The 21,330-nt window shown below is 48.9% G+C and overlaps 1 protein-coding gene across 1 annotated transcript in view; it reads left to right on the top strand.

Moving 5' to 3' along the window:
• The first annotated feature begins 9,319 nt into the window (after window positions 1–9,319).
• HR (HR lysine demethylase and nuclear receptor corepressor) overlaps window positions 9,320–21,330 on the top strand; it is a 410,325-nt gene continuing 398,314 nt past the window's right edge. The window contains exon 1 of the mRNA XM_069617740.1: window positions 9,320–9,405. The gene's annotated coding sequence lies outside the window, so the exon portion shown is untranslated. The remainder of the gene's footprint in view (window positions 9,406–21,330) is intronic.

Genomic DNA, 21,330 nt, shown 5'->3' with positions numbered 1-21,330 from the left:
TGTTAATAGTAAACGCCTCATATTGTCAGCTGCAGACCTCCCGGTGACAAACATTCTCTATTAATTGCTTGAAGAGGTCATTAATATATTGATTCTACCTGCTAACCGGCATCAAACCACGCTGTTCCAATATGCAAAAAAAGGAGATTGTATTGACCCGAACAATAATCACCTAATTAAACTCTTGGATTCTACAAGCATAATATGTGTCTCTCTCCAGCCTGTAGAATTAGAACAGCTGACCATTCTGTCAGGCAGATTGACCAAGTAAGGAACAGGTTTTAGAAAAAATATTGCACTGTTGTTAACGGCTTCCTTGTAAAGACTTTACAGTTACAGGCTTGGATGAAATGAAATGCCGCACTTTACACAACTTGCATGTACTTAACCTCTGCCTTTGACTGTGTAGACCCGCAAAGGCTGTGGCATAAACTATGGTAATGAGGCAGATAAGAAACCATTGGCCTCATTACGAGTTGGGAGATATTCCGGCGGTAAATCTGCCAGAATACCACAAAGCTGAATTAGTGTTACCGTCACTTAGTTTGCTGGAATACCGTCCAGTTGAATTACCATTATTTTCACTTGGTCCAGCAGAGTTACTGCCATATCACAATTGGTGGTGGCGGTGTAATTCCCCAAATTTATTTTTGTCAATTGGATTCAATGGGTCTTTTTTGGTGAAATTTCCTCTGTGGCAATTCCACTGATTCTGCTGTTTTTTCTGCGACGAGTGCCAATATTTACCTCCGGGATTTTCCTGGAGGCATATCTTGCACTCCATGGCCCAATCTCATAATTTGGTGTAGCAGTAAAATTGGCGGTAACTCCATAACGGCCAATTTTACTGCTTACCGCCATACTCGTAATGAGGCCCATGATTGGTATCTTTAACAGTCCCAGATTTTAAAATATGTATTACATTTTGAATATACAATCATTGCAAGGTATGAATTCCTTACCTACTGTTCCGGACAGGAAATATAGGTATATCTGTATGCGCTTTCGTTTTAACATGCTTGGCACTTTAAGAAAGATTGGGCCCTTGTCAGGGCCTGTCCCAAGAAAATAGGACCTGTTGCTTGGGTCTGACTCCCATTCGCTCCGAAGCAACCTTTGATGACGAAAAGTGAATCAAGCGTCCCTCCATCTTAGAATGTCCCTATTTGAGAAGTTTGTGTAGGATCCTTGTTTTATTACTACAAATGAGTTTTGGCAAAGATTTTTAAATGGAAATCTAATATTGTTAATAATTCCATTGGTTCAGGGGTCTACAACCTTTGACACTCCAGAGGTTTTGAACTACAACTCCCATCTGTTCTTCCAGCATAGTCAATGGGTGAGGGATCATGGGAGAGACGCAGGTGGAAGACCCCTGGGTTAGAAGTAGTGTGCATATGCGTGCATTATTAGGAGAAAAGTATTCAGTGGATACTAATAATGTTGTGATTATTGTAATTGTCTTCTTTAGCTTTGTATGTGTTAGTTGAGATGTGCTAGTCTGGATTGTATGTGAAAGTTTTAATAAAATATCGAATTTTAAAAATACAGCCTTGGATTGGAAGTGTTACTGTGCACTGAGGCCCTTTGCTTCCCTAGTGCTCAGGGCCGGCGCAAGGCGTGTGCAGCATGTTCGGCTGCACTTGGCCCCCGCGCCTGCTAGGGCCCCGTGCCTGCTAGGGCCCCTCCTCGTGCAGGCTGCAGCGTGGGCACTGTGCTCAGAGTCCCTATGCTTGCTGCAATCCACTCTGAGCATTCGGACTGCACAAGCTGCAGCCTGCATGATGACGGGGAAGCTTGCCTGAACATCTTTTTCTAAAGCGGCTGCCCCTCGAGGTTTCTTTTGTTTCTTCTGGTGAGGTAACTTGTCACCTGTCAACCTCCTGCTGCGATTCTGGGGAGACAAACGCTACCCCTCCTCCCACCTTCCCAATAGGTGCTGGGGGCCTCGTAGGCACTGCTGGCCACTTTCTTTGTTAAAGCAGAGCGTTTAAAGTGGGTGCAATTTACTATTGATGGCCTATTTAAGAGACCATTGTTGTGTTAAGAACTGCAAAGGGGCATTTTTATTTTGAAAGCACATGGAAAGCAGGCGTTAGCTTCAGACAATCTGTGCCTTCCTCTTGCACAAACATATTGCACAACACCATTTTAGCCATTTGCCTTATTTCCACATGTTTACATTTACCAAGCCAAAAAGCGTGTAAGTAGAATGTAACATTTCCCTCACGTTATATATGAATCATGCAAGTGAGCCATGAATATTTACCAAGGATGTGACAAGAGAGCAGGGACGTCATGCCCGGGGTAGCGGAAGTGGCATCACACGACCGTTGACCTCTGATTACATCACAGGAAGTGATGTCATTTGACCCAACCCCAAAGTGACTTCACAGGAAGCCATGGAACACAACCTTTCACCCCTTGACAAAACAGAAAGGAGCTTCACATAGTATTGTCCCTAAGTACACAACGAAAAATATGTTTATGATATCACTATAATGTGATATACAAGACTGGATCACCATATATATCGTTAATAGTGTGCATAGGCCCATATTACCAAATTACTGTGATGGCCAAAGCCAAATGATAATGATGTGTTATTATATAGCACTTACGCGTAAGCGCTTTATATAGAACAAATATACATACAATATCACCCATCCTGTGTTGGCACTCATTTATCGACCTCAGAAGGAACCGACCTCAGAAGGATGAAAGGCTGAGTTGAGGCATTTCAGAACAGACTAAATCATTGACTCACCGTCTGACGTGTGCCTGAAATAAACCTTTAATGAGTCTAGCAGTTATTGTATAGAATTCCAGAGAGACACATTATTTGGTATTCCTATTCTTTCTTATTTAGGGTCAGTGCTGAAAGTGTTAGACTTGTGCAACCCCGTGTTTTTTTTTTTTTTTTTAAGAGGCCTGGACAAGAACTTTCGCCACTCCAGAAACAGAGCCACATCCAGGAGCTTACATTTAAAAAGAAAAGATATTTTATAAAAAGAAATTTGGCGTAGCAAGGGAGACCTAGGGGGTAGCAAGGGAGACCTAGGGGTCGCAGTCATTTGGCGACCCGCAAATGACATCCCTGCAAGAGAGGTTGCCATTCTGGATATTTTCTCTGGTTCTGGCCCTGCACTGATTTCCAGGGCACAAGTTGATACCTGTGAGTGGACAGCGTCCTCCCACTTTTTTGAACTGTTGGACGCAATCCCTGTTCGTGTTTTTGAGTCCAGAATTTTTTTAAAACTTGTGCTTGCTCAAGTGTTCAGCTACTAGGATTTCACTCCAGGTTATCATGTTTGCAATGCAGACGCGTACCCACAAGGACGCATAAAAGTGCCATTAAAGCTCATGTCTCGATTTGGTTTTCTTTTGAAAATTGCCTTATAAATTGGTGGGCTTAAAAGGTGGGCCCCTTTTATACTTTGCTAGTGTAGTTATTGGGAATTCGCCTCTCGGATTACCATGTTTTCTCTGCTGCCTACATACGTACTGGTTTTTATCTTGTGATGTCACATCCTGTGAGGTCATTTCTTGTGACGTTTTCAAATGCAAATTAAGGGGCCCCGCACTTGCCGCACTTGGCCCCACAAACCCAAAGGCCGCCCCTGCTGCTGCTCGTCCGCAACTTGTGATGGAAATAGATTTTAGGGATCACGAAGAGACGGCTCGTATAGGAGGGGTGCTACCTGGGTAGAAGGGGCGGTATCTAGCAGTTAATCAAAATGGGTTATTATCCTTTGTGAGACAGACGACCGAGAGCCGGTCTCTGCCCCCCCCCCCCCCCCCCCCTTGTCGAAAACGCCTCTCTGGTGGAACCGGCATCCAACCTCCTGCTTATTGTATAAGATACACACGCAGGCTGCAGTTTGCTAGAATACACCTGCAAAGGTAATCAAGGAGGGCTTTTACTTGAAAAGCCAGAAAACACCCCGCCGCCTTCCGTTTGGTTTTCAATGCCTCTGCAGAGGAGGGCAGGTCCCTCGCGAGTCGAACCTTCGTGTGCGCGCACCCGCGGGCGCGCTCACGGCCGCACGCACAGGTTCGAGGGAGGTTGCAAGACTCCTGCCGCAACGCTGTTGACTCTTGTGGGGCCGGGAAAGGGGAACCCCACGGCCAGCAGGCACCACGCTGTGTACTAAGCTGAGACCGCGCCAAAAGGACATGTCAACGACGTTTAAATGCCACATATAACATGACAAAAGTGTGCCGCACCGCCTGCAAAGGGTGATACTAGTGCCCAGATCTGCGGGGCGGGGGCACACCCTGCTGAATTGTGCTTAGAAAACCTCTTCCATTCTGCCCCTGTCTCCCAATCTGGCAGCAATCACAGAGTTGCGAACTTGCGCACGTTCGTTCCACTATCCATCTCTGCGCATTCGCAAAGCTTTGACAGTGACGCCACCCCCACACCCTCTCCATTGTCTCAGGGTGCTCGATCTTACCTTACACTGCCCCCCCTCCAATCCCCCGCCTCCCGCCCCATAACCAACTTACCAGTGGGCCCGAGTGCTTTTCCCTGGGGGTCACTGGGGATGGGGCAGCACAGAACGCACTGCCCCCATACTCTCATACCAACCCCAAACAAGACGACATATTATATATATATATATATATATATATATATATATATATATATATATATATATATATATGTGTGTCCCTGGGCCAACCGAAGACCACGTTTTAGGGGTGTAGATGCACACGTCCTTCTGCCTCATTGGTAGAACGAGCGCGCGTGCGATGTGCGTTACTCCCCCGGGAACTCTTTCTGCAGTGATTACTGAAGGGCTGGTGCGTGTGTGTTGGGGCGGTGTGGGGGATGGGGGGATGGGGTCCGGGATTTGACTCTCGGGGCTGCCGCTATACATTGGAAAGCTGCTATAACCTATTTCCAAACTGCTGGCCACAGAGTGCCCGTGGAATAGAGGAACGGGCGCTCCTTGGCTTTTATATGAGAATTTGACTTCGCCTTACGATCTGGTGAATGTTGTCTTGTATTACGTTGCGCTACCTTTTCACATCATTTGATCAAATCTAACCGAGGTACGTGTCTCTGTACAGTAAGGGGTTAAGCAGCCTTCGAGTTCGAATGGCCTCTTGGCCGCTGCTAGGAGGGCAGGGTTGTAGCTCTGGTCCGTGAAGGGTTAAGCAGTCCCCGTGTATAGCGCCACGCCGCCTTCCATTTGCCCAAAAGCATCGTGGCACTGTTACTTGTGGCCTACTTAGTTACATAATGGTTACATACATGTCATGGAGGCAGGTTACAGATACAGTATTGTAGTTTGTATGGCTCCCAGGCAGCTGCTAGGAGGACACGGCTGTAGATCTGGTCAGCGAAGGGTTAAGCAGTCTCTGTCCTCAAGTTCGGATGCCCCCCTAGACGCTGCTAGGAGGGCAGAGTTGTAGTTCTGGCCAGTGAAGGGTTAAGCAGTCCCAGTATTGGAGTTTTTATGGCTCCCTGGCCGGTGCTAGGAGGACAGGGCTGTAGCTCTGGTCCATGAAGAGTTAAGCAGCCTCGTATTGGAGTGTGTATGGCCTCTTGGCCGCTGCTAGGAGGACAGGGCTGTAGCTCCGGTCAGTGAAGGGTTAAGCAGTCTCGTATTGGAGTTTAATGTGTCCCTGGCCGCTGCTAGGAGGACAGGGCTGCAGCTCTGGTTTATAAAGGGTTAAGCAGTCCCCGTATTGTAGTTTGAATGGATTCCTGACCGGTGCTAGGAGGACAGGGCTGTTGCTCCGGTCAGTGAAGGGTTAAGCAGCCTCGTATTGGAGTTTAATGTGTCCTCTGGCCGCTGCTAGGAGGACAGGGCTGTAACTCTGGTCTATGAAGGGTTAAGCAGTCTCGTATTGGAGTTTTAATGTGTCCCTGGCGGGTGCTAGGAGGACAGGGCTGTAGCTCTGGTCTATGAAGGGTTAAGCAGACCCGTATTGTAGTTTGTATGGCTCCCTGGCCGCTGCTAGGAGGACAAGGCTGTAGCTCCGGTCAGTGAAGGGTTAAGCAGTCTCGTATTGGAGTTTTAATGTGTCCCTGGCGGGTGCCAGGAGGACAGGGCTGTAGCTCTGGTCTATGAAGGGTTAAGCAGACCCGTATTGTAGTTTGTAGGGCTCCCTGGCCGCTGCTAGGAGGACAAGGCTGTAGCTCTGGTCAGTGAAGGGTTAAGCAGTCCACGTATTGTAGTTTGTATGGCTTCCTGGCCGCTGCTAGGAGGACAAGGCTGTAGCTCCGGTCAGTGAAGGGTTAAGCAGTCTCGTATTGGAGTTTTAATGTGTCCCTGGCCGCTGCTAGGAGGACAGGGCTGTAGCTCTGGTCTATGAAGGGTTAAGCAGTCTCGTATTGTAGTTTGTATGGCTTCCTGGCCGCTGCTAGGAGGACAAGGCTGTAGCTCCGGTCAGTGAAGGGTTACGGGGGTTCTCTTTCCTCAGTGAAGGGTTGATCTGCGTCTCTGTCCCGAGTGAGGGGGTCAGCTGCCTCCCTGTCCTCAGTGGAAGGCAGTGCACTATGCACCGTCTCTATGGCTGGCCGGGTACCCCGTCCACACGCCCTCCCGAGCAGAACCTTTCTACCGCGACTCCAGTGGTAAAGGAGGCAGTCAGTAGACGCGTGGGTGGACGTGGGCAATCCTTGGCTAGGGCTTGGTTAAATGTCGGGGGTTTAGGGGAGCTTGGTTGGATTTAGAGGGGTTCGCTCAGTCGAGAGAGTTATATGGTTAGCGGATGCTTACTTCACTGCTTGGATAGATGAAGGATATTGACATCGGTGGTGGTTTGTCTGAGGATACATGTTTGGGTTGATTTTGGTGTGGGAGCAGGGGCTGGTCTTACTTGGTGTGGGGGTTCGTGGGGGCATTGTTCGGATGTGAGGGTTCTTTAGGGATGGTCTTGATTGGAGGCTGCACGTGATTTTAGGTAGGCTTGCCTGGGTGTGGCATATGCTTGGGAGGTCTTGGAAGGATGTGAGAGGTGGTTGATAGGAACAGTCACTGGTTTGCTCAGATGGTAGGATAAGCTTAGGATGGTATTGCTCATATATGGGATCTGGTTGGGGTGGACTTGGGTGGAACTAAGAGTTGATTATGAGAGGGGACTTTCTTGTATTTGGGGACTAGTTGGTTGGTCTTGGTTGGACCTGAGGGTTGTCTGGGGAGGGGGTGTTCTGGATTTAGTAATTGGTGCTTAATGCCTTCGTTGGAGTAGAGGGCTGACTGGGAGAGGGGTATTTCTTGGATGTGGGGACTGATCAGGAAATGTCTTGATTAGATTTTAGGGTTGGCTGGAAGATAACTTTTTTGGGGGTTGGCCGTTTGCTCGTTGTATATCTTGTTTGGAGTTGCGAGTTGGCTGGAGAGGGGCTTTTAGTGGATTGGGGGGCTGGTCCAGGGATGTCTTAGTAGGAGCTGAGGGTTGCAAGGGAGAGGCGTAGTTCTCGGATTTGGGCTCTGGGCAGTTCTCGGATTTGGGCTCTGGGCGTTGGATGACTTGGAGTTTAGGTTTGGCTAGGAGAAGCATATTTCTTAGATGTGGGGACTAAACAGGGGAGGTCTTGAATGGAGTTCAGGGTTTACTGTGAGAGGCTATTTCTTGGATGTGATTCCTGGTCAGGTTAGAATTAAGGGTTAGATAGGAGAGAACCAGATGAGTCTTTCTTGGATTCGTGAACTAGTTGGTGATTAATTGGTTTTAGTTGATGTTCGACTGGTAGACACGTCTAATGGATTTGTCTTGGAACTGTGGAACAGTTGAGGGATCTCTTGGTTGATGTTGTGGGTTCACTGAGGGAGCGGTCTTTCCTGAATTTAGGGACTGGTCTGTGATATCTTGGTTTCACTTGACGGTTGGCAGGTAGAGGCGTCTTTCATGGATTTTGGGACTTTATGGGGCATGTCTTGGTTGGAGGTGAGGGCTGACTGGGAATGATTTTTGTGTGGACTTAGGGACTTAGTGGGGGATGTCCTGGATGGAGTTGAAGGTTGGCTCGGAGGGGAACCCTTATTGGATTTGGGGACTCAAAGGGGGATGTGTTGGTTGGAGTTGAAAGTTGGCTGAGAGAGTGGTCTCTCCAGAATTTAGGGACTGGATGTGGGATGACTTTATTGGAGTTAAGGGTTAGATGAGGAAGGAGTCTTTTCCAGATGTGGGGGCTAGATGGGTAATGACTTGGTTGGAGTAGTGGGTGGGCTGGTGAAGGGTTCTTTCCTAGATTGTAGACTTTTCCTGGATTGGAGTCTCAGTAGTTATTTCTTTGGTTAGACTTGAGAGTTAGCTCGGAGAGTGGTCTTTCCTGCATTTGTGGACTGGATAGGGGATGACTCGGTTGGAGTGAGCGTTGGCTGGGAAGGGGTCTTTCCTGGATTTGGGACTCAATGAGATATGTCTTCGTTAGACTTTAGGGTTGGCTCAGAGAGTGGTCTTTCCTGCATTTGTGGACTGGATAGGGGATGACTCGGTTGGAGTTGAGCGTTGGCTGGGAAGGGGTCTTTCCTGGATTTGGGACTCAATAGGAAATGTCTTCCTTAGACTTTAGGGTTGGCTCAGAGAGTGGTCTTTCCTGGATTCGGGGACTGGATAGGGGAGGACTTGGTTGGAGTTGAGCGTTGGCTGGGGAAGGGGTCTTTCCTGAATGTTATGGATCGATCAGGAGTGTAAACGTTAGACTTGAGGATTGGCTTGGAGAGTGGTCTTCCCTGGAATTTGGGGTCTCAGTGAGGGATGCCTTGGTTGGAGGTATTTCTTGGATTTTGGGCTGCTCGTAGTTGTCTTGGACTGGAGCGTCTCGGCAGAAGTCTCGGCTGAGTGGTTGGAGGATAATAGCAGCGCTGCTTGAGCAGTATTTAGGGTAGGGGTTCTGGAGAATAATCACGAATAGAAGGAGTACATGGCCCACCCCTTCCAGTGCAGCAATCCAGCGCGGGGGTTCCGTAGAGTCAGCGCACCTCCCATTGAGCTCCACTTAGCCAACACGTACCCGTTTAACCCCCCCTCCCCCCCACACACACACTGATCCAGGGGGTCGTGGGGGGGGGGTGTGGGGGGCGGGCGTCGCTCAGTGGCCCTCACCCCGCTCAGTCCCGTCTGTGCCAGGCCTCCCGGGCTCTCGGCCTAATTCCCAGCAGCCCCGGGCGGGGGCGGGATGTGTCCTCCGGTGCCCTCGGCAGACGCTGCCAGGGAGTGACGAGCAGAGACGGGAGGGAGGGGGGGGGGGTCAGGCAGACACCGGAGCATCGGGGCGGGCGCAGGGACCAAGGGGAGAGACTGGGGAGGAGACCGAGAGGACCGGCCGGGGAGGGGGGCAGAGACCGGAGCAGAGAGCCTTTGGTGGGGGCTGGATGGGGGGGTTCCATTCCCCACACACTCTCGTCCCTTTGCCGCCGCTGCCGCCGCCGTGTCGCATCGCAGGTAAGGGCTTGACTGCCAGCGCATTTGTTCAGGGGCGATTTCTGCGGGTTCTCTTTCCTGTTTTTCTGCTGTTTTCTCGCTCGCTGCTGGCGGCTGCTTTTCGGGGTAATTTAGGAAAACCAAAAACAAGCGCGGCTGCGAGAGATGAGTCGGCGGACGTGGAAACTGGGAGTGTGGTCGGGGGGAGCACAGAGAAGGGGAAAAGAGAGTGGGGTCACGGGAGAAGAAGGCAGGTATGGCACTGCGAGACGGGCAAGTGGCTGAGGAGGACAAAGGCAGAAGGCAAGAAAAGGGCAAGGTGGGCGAGAGGAGGGTCTGAGAGAAGACGATGGGAAGAGAAGGGGAGAGGGGCGAATTGGGAGAGAGACGGGGCGGGGGGGGGGGGGGGGGGAGCGGCAAGGCAAAGGAGGAGAAGAACGGAGGAAGGAAAGAAGGACCGGGACGAAAGCACGAGATAGCAGAGTGGCAGCAAGAACACCCGGGCGCAGGAAACAGGTAGAGACGAACAAGGGGGAGAGAAAACGCGCAGGAAGAGAAGGTGCGACACCAAAGGCGCGAGAACAGAGAGGGGAACACGCCAGGGAAAAGATGAAGGGAGAGACCGAACTACGGCGGAGGGGTGGGCGGGAAAAGAAGTAGCGTAACAAGTCAGACCGAAGAACAGAGGGAAAAGTAGGACAGGACAAAAGAGCGAGAAAGAAAAGCGGAGAACAGAAGAGATGCATAGAGGGCACAACGGACGGAGGGGGATACAAGAAGGAATGAAACAGGGAGATAAAAGTACATGAAAAAGAGAGGGAGAGAAATGCTGTGGCATGCAGAGAAAAAAAGAGGAGAGGGAGGCGACCCAGAAAAGGATGAGAAACACAGAGAAGATAGAGAAGAAGGAAGGAAGAAAGGCGAACAAGTGCAAGGGGGGTGAAGGAACGAGAAAGAGAAGGAGGGAGGAAAGAAGGAGAGGAACTACGGAAGGAGTCGGGGGTGCACACATTAGGGAGAACATTATGGGAAGAAAGAAAAGGAGATAAGAAACACTGGAAAGGGATAGTGAAAGGACGAATGAGAGAGAAAGGCGGAGAGGAAAGCCGAAAGTGAGGAGGGTGAAGGAATGAGCAGAGGAGGAGAGCAAAGAAAAGATGGCCACGAATAGAGAAGAAGGGGAAGGCAGATGAGAGAAAAGGGGGGGAGGGAGATGAAAGGAGGCGAAGGAAAGTGCTGAGAATGAACAAGACGAGTGAAGGAATAAGAGAGATGTGATGGAAGGAGAGTGCAGGGAAGGGTAGGAATGGTGAAGAGGATTGGAGGGATAAGATAGAAGGATGAGATGAGTGATGGAAGGAGAGGAAAGACAAGGGTGAGGATGGAGAAGAGGGGGGAAGGAATAAGAGAAGGACGAGAGAAGCAATGGAAGGAGAGGGAAGGGACTGGTGGGAATGGTGAAGAGGGGTGAAGCAATAAGAGAGAAGGAGGATGGGGGTGATGGGACGAGAGAAATACAAGGGGTGAGACTGGTGAAGATGGGTGAAGGAATACGAGAGAAGTGATGGAAGGAAAGGGTGGGAATGGTGAAGAGCGGTGAAGGAATAAGAGAGAAGGATCAGAGGAGCGATGGAGGAGAGGAAAGACAAGGGGTGAGACTAATGAAGAGTAGTTGAAGGAATACGAGAGAAGTGATGGAAGGAAAGGGTGGGAATGGTGAAGAGGGGTGAAGGAATAAGAGAGAAGGATCAGAGGAATGATGGAAGGAGAGGAAAGACAAGGGTGAGGATAGAGAAGAGGGGTGAAGGAATAAGAGAAGGATGAGAGAAGCGATGGAATGAGAGGAAAGGAAAGGGTGGGGATGGAGAAGAGGGGTGAAGGAATAAGAGAGAAGGAGGATGGGAGCGATAGAAGGAGAGGGAAGTCAAGAGGTGAGACTGGTGAAGAGGGGTGAAGGAATAAGAGAGAAGGATCAGAGGAGTGATGGAATGAGGGGAAAGGAAAGGGTGGGGATGGAGAAGAGGGGTGAAGGAATACGAGAGAAGGATGAGAGGAGTGATGGAAGGAGAGGAAAGGAAAGGGTGGGGATGGAGAAGAGGGGTGAAGGAATAAGAGAGAAGGAGGATGGGAGCGATAGAAGGAGAGGGAAGTCAAGAGGTGAGACTGGTGAAGAGGGGTGAAGGAATAAGAGAGAAGGATCAGAGGAGTGATGGAATGAGAGGAAAGGAAAGGGTGGGGATGGAGAAGAGGGGTGAAGGAATACGAGAGAAGGATGAGAGGAGTGATGGAAGGAGAGGAAAGACAAGGGTGGGGATGGAGAAGAGGGATAAAGGAATAAGAGAGAAGGATCAGAGGAGTGATGGAATGAAAGGAAAGGGTGGGGATGGAGAAGAGGGGTGAAGGAATAAGAGGGAAGGATGATGGGAGCGATGGAAGGAGAGGAAAGACAAGGGTGGGGATGGAGAAGAGGGGTGAAGGAATAAGAGGGAAGGATGATGGGAGCGATGGAAGGAGAGGAAAGACAAGGGTGGGGATGGAGAAGAGGGGTGAAGGAATAAGAGAGAAGGATCAGAGGAGTGATGGAATGAGAGGAAAGGAAAGGGTGGGGATGGAGAAGAGGGGTGAAGGAATAAGAGAGAAGGATGATGGGAGCGATGGAAGGAGAGGAAAGGCAAGGGGTGAGACTGGTGAAGAGGGGTGAAGGACTGAAAGAGGAGAGCAAAGGAAAAACGGGGGTGAGATTAAGAGAGAAGAATTTGATAATTGATGGAAGGAGGGGAAAGACAAGGATGAGAATGCCGAAGATGCGTGAAGGAGTGGAAGAGAAGGAGGAGGAAATATAGGGGTGAGACTGGTGAAGAGGGGTGAAAGATTCAAAAGAGGAGGGGAAAGGAAAGACATGGGTGAGAATGGAGCAGAGAAGTGAAGCAATGAGAGCAAGGAAAGAGGGGAAAGTAATGACAGAGGGAGCCTGGAGAAGAGGGCTGAAGGAATCGGAGAGAAACGGAGGAGTGAAACAGTGGAAGGAGAGAAAACACGGGGGTGAAATCGGGGAAGGAAGGTGAAGGAATGAGAGAGAAAGCAGGAGAGGATAGACGGGTGAGACGCAAATTAAAGAGAAAGGGAGGAGGGTAAGGTCGGCAGGTGGCTGGGGAAGGACATACAAAGAATGATACGATGAGTGAAGAATTAGTATGAGGGGAATTGGAAAGGCAATGAAGAGAAAAGAAGGCGAGGCAAGAGCGTGAGGGAAAGGAACAGGGGCACAGGAGGTAGAGCAGAGAGGTTCAGGGAGTCTCTTAGGACAGAGATGCAGAGAAAGGAGAGTAATTAGGGGATGAATATAGAAAGGAGAACATGAAAAAGCAAGAAAGAAGGAAGGCGATAGAAAGCAGCGAAGGAATGACAGAGAGGAAAGGAGAGGAGAAAACAAGAGAGGAGTGTGGGAAAGGGACAGGAGAAGGAAAGAGAACTAGGGAAAGGGATGAGGGAGGGAAAGGGGACCAGGGAAAGGGTGAGAGAGAAAGAGGACCCGAGAAAAGGATGTGAGGGAGAGAAAGGGGAGAGAGAGGGAAAGAGGAGCATGGAAAAGGGCGCGAGCGAGAGAGAAAGGGGTGCCGGGAAAGGGATGAGAGAGAGAAAGATGACCAGGGAAAGGTATGCGAGAGGGAAAGAGTACTAGGGAAAGGTATGAGAGAGGGAAAGAGGACCATGGAAAGGTATGGGAGAGGGAACGGGGACAAGGCAAAGGGATGCAAAAACGAAGGGGAGAGAGTGGGAGAGGAATGACAGGAGAGAGGAAAGAGGGGAAGGAGCGAAAACACGTACGGAGAAAAGAAAAGGAGGAACAAGTAAGGGAGAGGGGGGATGAGATAATGGAGGAAGGAAAGTGAGAGAGAAAATGTGGAGACGGGGAGATAATGGGAGGGAAATGAGAGTCGGGAAAAGCGGGCAACCCCTGAGCGATAAACGCGAGTTCAAGACCGAAGAGAGAGGAAAAGAGACAGGAGGCGCTGCAAACCCGCAGGACGGGGTTCAAGGGAGCGCCCGAAGCAGAGACGAGGCATAGAACACATGGAGCGATCAGGGGTGCACGGCAGAAAGGGGGAGCACCGGCCTCTGGGAGTCCAAAGGGGAGCCGAAAGAAGTGACGACCAAAGGAAGCGAAAAATAAAAAGCAGGCGTGAAAATAACGGGGAGCAGGAATCAGACTAAAAGGAGGGGGCCGAATCCAGCTGTGAAGAGAGTAGTAAGCGCGCAGGAGTGGGTAAGGAATGCGGCCAGGGAGAGGAGAGAGGAGTGGATATGTGGGAAGGAGAGAAGAGAGAAAGGGGTACGGGGTGAGAAAGATGGGGGAGCAGAGGGCAAAACGGGGGAAGAAGAGAGAAACTACACGAAAAGCAGGAAAGGCGGAGACTGTGCGAGGAGGAAGAGAGGGCCGAAACAAGAAGAGCACAAAGAGGCCAAGAAAGGAAGGGGCAACCATCAGAAACAAGAGGCGAGCTGGAAGAGGACAAGAACCATCAAAGAGATGGGACCCGAGGAAAGAACAGGTGGGGTGGGGGGGAGGGGGCAGGTGAATGTGCAAAGGGGAAAGCAAGTGGGGAGCAACATGGGGGTCTCGAAAAGAAAGAAAACGGGGTATTTCAAGGGAGAGACGCACAAGGGAGGCACGAGAGGGAACTGGACAACAACTCAACTGGGGTGCAAAATGCAGTTGAGATAACATGGGGAAACATACATAAAGAAAAACAAGAGAAAGGAAGAGGGAAGGGAGGGAAATGCAAAACGGGGGAAGGAAAGGAGAGAAGGAAAGGAAATACAAAACGTGGGAAGGGAAGGAGAGAAGGAAAGAAAATACAAAACGGGGGAAGGGACGGAGAGAAGGAAAGGAAACCCATACATGGGTAGATCACGGCAAGGAGAGGGTCAAGCAAAGGGGATAGAGAAGAAAAGAAGGAGAGAGAGGCGGAAAGGAAATTAAACGTTCATCAGTCGGGCAAGGCACTTGAAGAACCAGAGAGAATAACGAAAGATAAGGAAATATGGAAAAGACAGAGAAACTCTGGAGAACAAAGGGCAGGGAAGGAGAGAGAGAGAGAAAAGAGGAGGATAGAAAACTAAGAGTAAAAAAAGGGAATCTACATGAGGTGGAACTAAGAAAGGAGTCGACAGGGAGCGATGAGGACATAGACATCAAAGCTAGGGGGGCAATGGAAGAAGAGCTCGAGAAGAGCAAATAAAAGGGGACAGGGAGAGAGAAGCAATGGAGGAAGAGTTGGAAAAGAGCAAAGGAATGGGGACAAAGAAAGGGGAGCAACGGAAGAAGACCTGGAAAAGCGCAGAGGAAAGGGGACAGAGAGAGAGAAAAGCAATGGAAGAAGAACTGGGAAAGAGCAAATGAAAGGGGGCAGGGAGAGAGGAGAGCAATGGAAGAGGAGCTGGAAAAGAGAAAAGGAGAGGGGACCTAGAGAGAGGGGAGCAATGGAAGAAGACCTGGAAAACAGCAACACAAAGGGGACAGGAGGAGAGGGGAGCAATGGAAGAAGAGCTGGAAAAGACCAAAGAAAGAGGACATAGAGAGAAAAGCAATGGAAGAAGAGCTGGAAAAGAGCAAATGAAAGGGGCAGGGAGAGAGAAGAGCAAAGGAAAGAGTACAGGGGAGAGAGGGGAGCAATAGAAGAAGAGCTGCAAAAGAGCAAATGATAGGGGACAGGGAGCGGGAAGAGCAATGGAAGAAGAGCTGGAAATTCGCAAAGGAAAGGGGACACAGAGAGAGGGGAACAATGGAAAAAAGCTGGAAAAGAGCAAAGGAAACAGGACCGAGGGAGAGGGGAGCAATCGAAGAAGACCCAGAAAAGAGCAATGCAAGGGGGAGAGGGGAGCAACGGAAGAAAAGCTGGGAAAGAGCAACGCAAAGGGAAACGGAGAGAAAGGGCACACAGAGAGAAGAGCAGTGGAAGAAGAACTGGAAAAGAGCAAATGAAAGGGGGCAGAGGGAGAGAAAAGCAATGGAAGAAGAACTGGAAAAGAGCAAATGAAAGGGGGCAGAGAGAGAGAAGAGCGATGGAAGAAGAGCTGGAAAATACCAGAGAAAGGGGACACAGAGAGAAGAGCAATGGAAGAAGAGCTGGAAAAGAGCAAATGAAAGGGGGCAGGGAGAGAGAAGAGCAATGGAAGAAGAGCTGGAAAATACCAAAGGAAAGGGGCCAGGGAGAGAAGGGGAAATGGAAGAAGAGCTCAAGAAGAGCAAAGGAAAGAGAGAGGAGAGAGAAGAGCAATAGAAGAAGAGCTGCGAAAGAGCAAAGGAAATGGGGACACAGAGGGAGGGGAGCAATGGAAGAAGAGCTGGAAAAAAGCAGAGGAAAGGGGACAAGGAGAGAGGGAAGCAACGGAAGAAGAGCTGGAAAAGAGCAAAGGAAAGGGGACAGGGAGAGAAAAGAGCAATGGAAGAAGATCTGAAAAAGAGCAAAGGAAAGGGGACAGGGAGAAAGGGGAGCAATGGAAGAAGAGCTGGAAAAGAGCAGGGGACAGGGAGAGTAGGGAACAACGGAAAAAGTGAAAGGTGGGGAAAGAGAGAAACAGGGGAGGTTAAGCACTTCAAGCTATAGATGGAACCAGAGGAGGGAGGGTAGACAGGAAATACAATGAACGTTTGATTAAAACAATGGGAAAGAGAGAGAATAGACATGCAACATATATGTAGTTTCGAATAAGAGTAGGAGAGAAAGAGAGGAGTGAAGAAAGTCAAAATATGGACAGGTGAACAAGAGTAGAAGAGAGACAGAGAGGGGAGGAAACTAATCTAATAATAAAGTGAGTAGATCAAGAGAAGAAAAGATAGAGAGGGGTAAAGAAAATTGAAGAGGTATACAGGAGAACAAGGGATGGGAATAACAGGAGCTAAAAAGAGGAAGCAAGGCAGGGTGAGGAGGAAAGCACAATTTAAACATCGAAGGAAAGAAGAGGAATGAAAGAGCAGAAACTATTTTGAGAGGGGAACATGGGAACACCATGCAAGGTTGAAAAGAAATAACAATTAGAGCAAAACAATGGCAGAGAGAGAAGAAAAGTAGAAAGAAATGTGTTAACCATTGGAATGAGAGCATTAGAGGAGAAAAAATAAAGAAAGTGGAGAAGGTGAGGGGTGGAAAGGAAGGATAAAGTCTAGTGTAAGAGAGCTAGAAAGCAAGAAGAGGTAGAGATGAGTAAAGAGTACAGAAAACAAGGGGACAGAGAAGAAAAGGGGGCACATGGGGTGAAACAAGGGAAGGAGAAAAAGAGAGGCGTAACACATGATATGATGTAGGACAAGGCAAGAAGAGAGGTTAAGAAATTACATTAAAGAAGTGGAGTGGGGAACAATAGGACAGCTGGGGGGCCGGGGGGGAGGCAAAGGACAGAGGCCAGGAGGGGAAAGGCATGTGGAAATGGGAGAGAGAAGGAAAGGGAAGGGAACGTGTATAGACGAAAGAAGAAAAGGGCGGGTAGAGAGGAGTTAAATAAAAAGAAACAATTGCGCTAGGGGAAAGAAATAGGGGATACGATAACATATGGAGGAAAACAAGGGAAGGAAAAAGTGAAGAAAATGAAAGAGAAGATATTGGGTGGAACTAAAGAAAGAGAAGGCACGGGCAGAGACTATGCAGAGATGAACCCAGATACCTGAGAGGAATAGAGGGGGGAAAAGAAAGGACATAGAGAGGACAAGAGAAGGCTAGAAAAAAGGACAGGCCCCGTGTAGGGTGGCACAAGTGATCCTGGCAGTGAGGGGGGTGAGAAGGAGAGAGGGAAACAAGTCATACTTATAATTGTTCTTTCATACGGTGTGCGGGACCGGGATTTGCGCTGCCTTGTCTTGCTTCCAAGCAACAAACTGTTGCCCTGAACGGTTCTTCCTCCAAGAGATGAGGGGTGAAAGGAAAGATACACGTGTAGGTGAGCACAGGAATGGGTTAAGGAGGGATACAAGAAAGAGAGAATCACAGAGAAATCAGAACATTAAAGAAAAACGATTGAGCGAAGAAAAGATGCAGGAGGACAAGGCCAGGATGGAAGCGAAAAAGGAGAAGGATTAGGCCAAGAGAAATATTGGAGGGGGAACTGGGAAAGGGGTGGAAAAGAGGGAGCAAAGGAAAGAGAAAACTAATGGTGGAAAAATTGAGGCAGCAAATAGAGGAAAAATAGGAGACGGGGAGGGAGTAATGAGAGCTAGGAAGAGAGGGAGAAGGGTAGGAGACATAAGAGAAGAAGGGAAGTAGTGTATATATAGGGAGAGAGGGAGAGAGAGAGAGAGAGAGAGGGGGAGAGAGAGAGAGAAAGAGAGGAGAGAGGGAGAAAGAGAGGAGAGAGAGAAAGAGAGAGATAAAGAGAGAGAGAGAGAATGCAACAGGAGATGGAGAGAAAGCGGGATCACAAGAAAAGAGAAGACATTTTTGTGTTTTTTTACATTGCACTTTAGGCCGGATGCCAAGTTCGGGACCAAGTGTCGAACCCGTGCTGCTCAGCGTTGTCTTGTTTCCAAGCAGGACGCATTGCCCCTCAGCTATCCTCCCATTTGTGTCAGAGGGATCAATTGAGAGAGAAAAGGAAAAACAAAGACTTTTAAGAGTAAATATGAGGAATGACAAGAAAGAGAGTGGAATAAGAGAAAATGGAAGAAGTAAAGGGGCAGAATATGGAGGTAGTGACACGGGGAGGAAAGAAAGAGACAAGAAAGAGAAAGGGATAATATAATGAAGGGAAAGGTGGAAGGAGATAGATATAAGAAAGGGGAACAGAAAGAGAAACAAAGAAAAGAAAACATAAGATGGCAATATAGAAAGTGGAACAGAGGAAGGAGAAAAATATAAAAACAGAAAAGTATCAAGAAAGGGATAAAAAAAGCAAAGAGGGGTGTGATAAAGAGGAGAAATTAAATAAAAGCTATAGAGGTGAACAGAGAAAAGAAAAAAACTAGGAAAAGGGGGAAGGCAGATGGGGAAAACACGAAAATAGAAAAGGGGAGAAAATGAAAAAATACAGAGAGGGATTATCCAAGGAAGGTGAGGATCAAGAACAAAAAAAAAACATAGAAGTGTAAAAATGAAAGAAGGGAGAAGAAAACAAAAGAAAGAGGCGAGCATGGGAAGGAGAGAAGCAAATGATAACCAAAAGAGTGAACAAGGGACGGAGAGAGAGAAAGAAGGAGGGAACCCAAAAATACAGAGAAGGGGGAGTAGGCAGTGGTACAAGAACATGGATGAGCACATGAAAAGCAAGCAACAGGTGAAAGAGAGAAAGAACAGAAAAGAGAAACGCTGGATATGAGACAGAAAGAAGGCAAAGGGAATACACGATATGTGCACTGGGCAAGGAAGGAGCAAAGAAAACCCACACAGCAGCATAAGGGGACGAGTGGGCGACAAGCCACTGGAAGGCTCAAATGTGCGGGATCCGAAGGAAGGGAGCTCAGGGAGCAGAAAAGCAAAACCACCCAGAGATGAGATGCCCCACGGTGCCCGATTCCCAACCCCTGAATAACCACAGGTGTCCTTGTCACCCAAACCCGGCGGATGAAAGATCCCTGCAGCAAGTACATTCACCCGAGGAGCTGTAATACAAGCTCCAAAGAGGGACGACTTCAGAGGGAGACAGGGACGAGGGAAGGAGACGGAGCAATGGTGAAGCTGGAGACCACGAGGGAGTCAGTCTGATACTATGAGCGGGCTGAGGACTTGAGGCTAGAGCAGACGCAGACAGGGAGTGTGATGCCACGAAAAGGAGGGGAAGAAAGAGGGAAGGCGCGTTGGTGGGGGGAGGGACAGGAGGGCAATATATGGACAGTAATCAGAGAAGGTCAATGCAAGAAGTGTGAGCCCGAAAACCAAGAGACTGACGAAGAGAAAGGCAGCAAAGGAGGGTGGGAAGCGGGGAAACAAAGGAGGAGTCAAAGGAACGAGGGAAAGAGAAGGAAACGAGGAAAGGAGACATGTGGAGTTAATGATGGATGGAGAGGAGAGAAGGGCAGGCATGTTGGAAGCAGAACGACACAGGGAAAGAGAAAGAAAAGTGGGACGAGATTGACTGGTGGAAAAAAGAATTAGTGAAAAAAAGAGATAGAAGTAAAAAAGAGATAGAATGAGGAAAGGCGATGCAAGTGTGGGAAGGAGGGAGAAGAATGAAAAGAGGGAAGGTGAGAAGAGGAGTGACTGGTACCAACAAGAAGGAAGGAGAAAGGGAAATAAATGAGAAGAAAATGAAAGAGGAAAAGAAGGAATAGAGACTGAAATCAAACGGAAGGAGGAGAGAAGAGGCTAGAGAGAAATGTGGAGGCAGAGAAAGAAATGACGGTGGGCAAGTAAGGAAATAAGTACATGATATAGAAAGTGGGGACGGAGTGGGAGAAAGAAGGGAAAGAGGAGGGGAATACATGGGCGAGGGAGAAGAGAAAGAAAAAAGAGAAAATGAACAGATGAAACCGAGAGGACACAGCAGAAATATGCCATAGAAAGAGAGAAGAAAGTGACAAAGGAATGGCAAAGAAGGACACAGATGGGGAAGGAGAGAAGTGAAAGAAGATCTGGAAGGAGAGGAAGAAATGAGGGAAAGCGAAGAGACAAATGAGGGAAGGAGAGAATGAAAAAAGAACTGATGGGAGAGAGAAAGAAATAAGAAAAGGCAAAAATGAGAAGAGTAGAGAAGAGAAAAGAGAGGAAGAAATAACGGAGACAAAGAAACACACGCGAGAAGGAGAAAAGAAAAAGAAGTGGTGGAAGTGGGAAGAAATAAACGAAAAGCGAAGAGACAAAAGAGAAGAAGAAATAAGGGAAAGTGAAAAAACAAAGGAGAAAAGTGAGTGCAGTGGATGTAGGAGGGAAGAGGAGGCATGTATGGTGGGGAAAGAGGTGGAAACTGAGGGAAGAAGGGTGGACATCTGGAATAGAGGTCTCCGGGGAGAAGGTGCAGGCAGGAGAGTGGACAGCAGAGCAAGAAAGAAAGAAAGAAAGAAAGAAAGAAAGAAAGAAAGAAAGAAAGAAAGAAAGAAAGAAAGAAAGAAAGAAAGAAAGAAAGAAAGAAAGAAAGAAAGAAAGAAAGAAAGAAAGAAAGAAAGCTGGGTAGGAGGAGGACAGATCGTGGGTAAAGACAAGAGGAGCAGAGAACCCGGAGATTAAGAAAAGAAGGGATGAGAGAAATGTCTGTAAGGAAAGTATGGAAGGAAAAGGAGAGGCGAAGGAAAGGAGGGAGGGAGCGCTCTGGATAAGAAAATCTGAAACGAAGAAGTAGAAAGTACACGTAGCGGAGAAGAGGTGGCGATGAGGTGGGAGAGGGGGAAACGTCAGAGACTAGGTTACGAGAGAGCACATAGAGAAGAGGGAAGGAAACAGTAGCGAAGGAGAGCACTAACAATCCGAGTGGACGAAGAAGTGGGGGAGACCAACCCGAGAGGGGAAAAGGGGCGTCAGGAGTGGGAGTTACGGGAGTGGCGGGACACTGGCTGAGAAAGTGAGGCTCAGAGGAGCGCGGGAGGGACAGAAGAGAGAAGAAAGGGGGAAACGAGGCGAGGGCAGGGGATGGCGGCGTGGGAGGGAAGACAGGATGGGAGTGGGGGAGAGTCATGAGAGGATCTGGGGAGGGAATGGGAATAGTAGTAACAGAGGAGAGAAGAGGAGCCGTGGGCCTGGGAGAGGTTAGCGGTATTTTGGTGTGCCGGAGTAGTAGGGGGTATTAGAGAGGGAGTGGCAGGCGAACAGAAGGGTGACAGACAGGACGAGAAACGGGGCAAGGGAGTGATCTGGGAAGAGCAAAGGACGGCCCGAGTAGAGGCGGGTGTAGGCTGATCGGAAAAAGCAAAGGATGGCCCGAGTAGAGGAGGGTGTAGGGTGATCGGAAAAATGCAAAGGATGGGCCGAGAAGAGGAGGTTGGAGGGTGATCGGTAAAAGCAAAGGATGGTCTGATGACAGGAT

The sequence above is a fragment of the Ambystoma mexicanum genome, chromosome 10 (assembly GCF_040938575.1).
Source record: "Ambystoma mexicanum isolate Mex_15411 chromosome 10, UKY_AmexF1_1, whole genome shotgun sequence".
In the NCBI taxonomy this organism is placed as follows: Eukaryota; Metazoa; Chordata; class Amphibia; order Caudata; family Ambystomatidae; genus Ambystoma; species Ambystoma mexicanum.
This window is presented reverse-complemented; position numbering and strand designations above follow the sequence as displayed.